Here is a 5,446-nt window from a genome sequence, read left to right as displayed (position 1 = left end):
TGTGCTGGACCTACATTGGCCTGGTGGTGAAGGGTGTGGTGTGACAGTAATGTATTCCAAATGTGTCTAAACATTTGGAAAAGAGTCTATTATAATTTGGTATATAGTGTCAGATGTAATGTTATTTATAAGTCTAATATGTCGTATAAATCAACATTGTCACAATAAAAAATGTTTTATTTTGTTATTTATTTTTGTTGGGGGAACCCCAACATGTGGACAGGAATCCCAAAGGTCCGTTTCAAATATGCTCAGCCAAGTAGATTGGGCAGATCAGCGAGAGCCTGCGGCTGTGATATTGCTCAGGTTCTGTGGGGCCAAGGGTTATCCAGTGCCCAGAGTCCTCCAGGCTGAACCCTTCAATGCTGGGTTAACCACGGGGTTGAACCTGGGCAGTAAACACGCATGACTTCTCTGAAATCCCAGTACCATCTCTCTGGCCCCAATTTTGTCTTGAATGTAAGCTTTTTCATTAGAATTGGGAACAAGGTAAAACATCTATTAGTATCACTTTTGTTCAATTGAATATTAGAAGTTCTAGTCAGATCAAGTAGAAAGCACATGATAAAAAAAAACACAAATAAAAAGTAATAAGAATTCAAGTCAGGTGATAGAGTTTAAGGCATTTGCTTGTAAAGCAGCGGACCCTGTTAGATCCCGGCATCACAAAGGTCCCCAAGCACAGCTAGGGGTGATCCCTGAGCACAGAGCAAGGAATAACCCCTGAACACCACTGGGTGTCAACCGAATCTCCCTCTCTAAAAAGCCTACAATCCATTAATTTGTGCAAATTAAATGATAGTATTTCTCAAAAGCATTAAAGACTTCATCAAAATCTATAGAAGCATTCAGTGAGCATAGAAAATTAATGGTTGGGGCAGGAGCGATAGCACAGTCAGTAGGGAGTTTGCCTTGCAAGAAGCTGACTCGGGTTCAATTCCCAGCATCCCATATGGTCCCCCAGCACCGCCAGGAGTAATGCCTGAGTGTAGAGCCAGAAGTAAGCCCTGAGCATCGCTGGGTGTGACCCAAAAAGGAAAAAAAAATCTTTTCATAGTTTTTGTCTGTGCAGGAAGGCTTGAGCATTTCAAGTGTGGTCACAAAAAAGATAATTCAGAAAGAAATCTTATTTATAATTGAATAGATTAACCCAGAAAAAAATGCATAAAATCTGGTAACATCTTAATACAGGACTCTATTTAATGACAAGGAAAAAGACATTAAAAGATGTAAGGACTTTGAGCTGGAGAGATTGTACAGTGGTTAAGAGGCTTGAATTTTGTGTACCAGGCCCCACTTCAATCTCAGCAGGACATATGGGCCCCCAAGATGTGCCAAGATCTGGAGCACAGAGTTGGCACACTTGAAATGCTCAAGCCTTCCTGCACAGACAAAAACTATGAAAAGATATTTTTGTATACAGATAGTGAAAATGTCTATATTAACACTACCATTTCACTGAAAACAACATGTACATTTAATGTAATTTCATTAATAATTACAAAAATGTAAATTTGCATATCAGTGCAAAGAACATGAAAACATTAACTCAAAGGTTACATTTTCCCAAGTTTATTGATACATATTATTTTAAAAAACTAAAAATGAACTGGAGCAATAGCGCAGCAGGTAGGGCATTTGCTTTGCATGCGGCCGACCTGGGCTCGATTCCTCCATCCTTCTTGAAGAGCCTGGCAAGCTACTGAGAGTATCCCACCTGCTTAACAGAGCCTGGCAAGCTACCCAGGCGTATTCGATATGCGAAGAACAGTAGCAGCAATCTCACAATGGAGACGTTACTGGTGCCACTCATGCAAATCGATGAACAATGGGATGACAGTGCTACAGTGCTGCAACTGAAAATGAGCAACTGGTGACCTCAAAATGACCAGGTAACGTAGCTGTGATAGACTTATCCAATCCTATCAGTGTAGTATTTATAAAAATGGATCTTTGATATTTGCAAACAAAGTGAAATGAGCTCCCTACAATTATGCTGCATGAATTGTCTGAAGGAAAAAGACAAATACAAGATTTTGCCTATGTCCTAATTAGGAAATTTTGATGCACAGAAAAAGCACAAGGAAAAGACGAAGAAGTAGGTAATACTGAGAGAACTATGGTAGCTTGAGAGGAAAGTGGGAAGGGAAGAAAATCTGAAACAGGGTGGAAAAAAATTTGCATCCTAATGACCTGGTGTGTTTTTTTAAAAATTTTTATTCATTTTATGAGACTGGAGTGATAGCACAGCGGGTAGGACATTTGTCTTGCACAAAGCTGACCCGGGTTCGATTCCCCCATCCCTCTCGTAGAGCCCAGCAAGCTACCGAGAGTATCCCACTGGTATGGCAGAGCCTGGCAAGCTACCTGTGGCGTATTCAATATGCCAAAAACAGTAACCAGTCTCACAATGGAGATGTTACTGAAGCCCACTCAAGCAATAGGATGACAATGCTACAGTGCTATTCATTTTATAAAATTTATCTTGCTTGAATGTTTAGAAATTGTTTGATAATTGTGAATATACTATTCATACTTTGCTTTCACTATCCAAGATTCTTATTTGACTTTCTAATAATAACAGAGTGACTGACAGAACGGCCTTTGAAACATGGAATGTTTTTTGTCACTGGCAAACTGAAAAATGTGCCAATTTCTTATTGCATTTAGGAGCACACAATAACACTTGATTCATTTGAAGCTAACTCAATCCACTTAAATGGTTATCACTAGCTGTAATATAAGCAAATATTGTAATCTTTAATTAGTTTAAATGGAAGAAAAAATTAAAAAACAATAGTGAAAACATGTCTTTCTAGAAAAAAGTAAGAATGAAAAATCAAATGTACATTATGACATGAAAGAAAATTGCAGGACTGAAATATTAAAAGTCCAGATGTAGAATGTATAAAATATGCAGTAAAAATATGTAAAAATGAATAAGTATTAATTGAAATGTCTTTTGTAATGTGGTTGTCACGTTAAACACTTACCAGTTCTTCTTCACTCTCTATATAAAGCAGTCTAGACAGGCGAGAAGCACAGGCCACCACACTCTCCTGCCATGACATCGTCCCGTGATTTATATAATAGCAATTGTTGGAGTATGTAAATCCCTCAGGAGGACAGTGAGCACAATGAGGCACCAGAGAGTTATTTTCAGCTATTAATAGAAAAGTTGAATTACAAACATCAGATGGATCTGCTACACGGGCATAGTTAAAAACATGCTTCTATATTACACACTGTGCACTGTCAGGATGTGATACATCAATGCACAAGTCTCATGCAAACACTCCCAGTAAGGGTCAGTTCTCATGCCTTAATTTAAATGTTGATATAAGACAAATACAGCACTAAAAATTCCCACTCTGTATATTTACATTAGCCACAAATAAATAATTTGTAAGGTTGAATAACTTATTCACCATCATTTTTAGGTATAAAATATTTCAGCCAAAATTGGTAAAAAATTTATAACAAAGAAGTTACTTTTTATATGTTATTGCATACCAATTACTTTTATGAACTTTTATTTTATTTTTTAATGATGTTTCCTCTTAAATTGATTAGCATTTCTACTTATCCCATGACATACAAATTATGAAATGTACTATCAAAACTGAAAATCAGTATATACCTTCTTTCTGGATCCTCGTTGTAAAAATTCTGGAAGAATTATTCTGCTTTAGGTTCTGGATAGCTAGATGAAAATTTAGAAAAACTTGTAAATTTAAATTTATTCCACTACATCACAATAACATTAGTTTCTTAGTTGAAATTTTTTGTATTGTTAAAGTTTAAAATAGTACGCAATAAAACTGCGTGCAAAGTAAAATAATATTATTGAGGGAGGGTGCTAATAAGAGTACTAATAAGAAGAATATGGACAGAGAGAGAAGAGCAGATCGAAGGGAAGAGAGACACAGAGAGAAGAAAAATAAATCAAATCTGAGAAGCCAAAAAGAGTGAAGAAAATTCAGACACTGAATTTCACTTTCTGGGTGATCCAGAACAGAGCACTTTAAAGTAAGAGGAAGAGAAATTATGCAGGTGACTCCAGCATGGAGTGTTCTGATAAAATTAATTTTTCTAAGGAAAACAACATAAGTATTCAGTTTGAGTGCAAAAATATTTTTAAAACTTAAAGAAATGAAGTCACAGCTCTCTCTGCAATTTTTAATGAAGTTCAAAAAATTATTTACATTTTCTAATAAGTTCTTTTAGTGTACTAAAGCATGTTTTGATTATAAAGTATAAATATATAAAATATTCTCTATAGTACTCTTTATTCTTATTATAAATTCAAAATAATCAATTCACACTAGTCAATATATACTTGCATTAAAATGAGAGATCTGTTCCTTATGCTCTTTTATATTATGAAATCTTGGAAAAAAGAAAAAAACATAAATTGTATTATTATTAGAATTTCAAGGGCTGGAATCATAGCACAGCGGATAAGGCGTTTGCCTTCTACAAGGCTGACCAGTGTTCTATTCCTCCGCCCCTCTCAGAGAGCCTGGCAAGCTACTGAGAGTATCTCGCCTGCATGGCAGAGCCTGGCAAGCCACCTGTGGCATATTCAATATGCCAAAAAACAGTAACAATAAGTCTCACAATGGAGACGTTACTGGTGTCTGCTTGAGCAAATTGATGAGCAACGAGTTGACAGTGACAAAGTGATTAGAATTTCAAAGATCATTATATACCTTTCTGAGTCCATGTCACTAATGATGCATTATTCGGCTCTGGTATTTCAATTTCAGTATCTAGAAAATTGGAAAGTAATTCTATAAAAATTTACTTTTAAAGAGGGCTCCTGCCGTGACCAGCACACGTAGGGCAGCGCCCTTGCTCTACATACAGAATCAACATCAAGAGATTTTGGAAACATAATTTTTCAGCAGCAGGGAAGCTGGTGATTGTTGATCCTGGTTCACCTGCCAGATTATTTTGAATAATAGATGTAAGTATAGTTCTTTAATTTGATATCAATTATGTTATTTTAATTTTAAATTACCTACAATAAAATTTGCAAACCTTGAAATAATAATGTTGAAGACTTAGACTATTTCATAAGTGTGGGGGGAAAATATGACCATTCATAATATATCATATATATTTTGTTCAAATATCTCAAAATAAATATGTATTTCTCAGTGAGACATTTAACTCTTTTATTACATTTGTTTTATTTACGAAATAAGTTAATATATAATCATATCTGCAGTTGCTCTACTACTATAATTTTAATACAAGTGTAAATTGCAATAAAATATTTATGTGATGACAATTATACATTAATTTAATAAATGTGCTTTTTTTTTATTTTTGGTTCATACCCAGCAATGCCCCGGGATTACTCCTGGCTCTGCACTCAGGAATTACTCCTGGCAGTGCTGGGGGGACCATATGAGATGCCGACAATTGAACACAGGTAGAC

The 5,446-nt window shown here is 35.6% G+C and overlaps 1 non-coding gene across 1 annotated transcript; it reads left to right on the top strand.

Annotated features, from left to right (window-relative positions):
• The first annotated feature begins 4,811 nt into the window (after positions 1–4,811).
• Positions 4,812–4,945, top strand: LOC129399226 (U11 spliceosomal RNA). The gene has a single exon (XR_008627001.1). It is a non-coding gene; the product is annotated as a U11 spliceosomal RNA (small nuclear RNA).
• The last annotated feature ends 501 nt before the right edge of the window (positions 4,946–5,446 follow it).

Source organism: Sorex araneus, chromosome 10, assembly GCF_027595985.1.
Source record: "Sorex araneus isolate mSorAra2 chromosome 10, mSorAra2.pri, whole genome shotgun sequence".
Taxonomy (NCBI): domain Eukaryota; kingdom Metazoa; phylum Chordata; class Mammalia; order Eulipotyphla; family Soricidae; genus Sorex; species Sorex araneus.
Note: the sequence above shows the minus strand (reverse complement) of the source record. Positions and strands in the feature narration are given on the sequence as shown.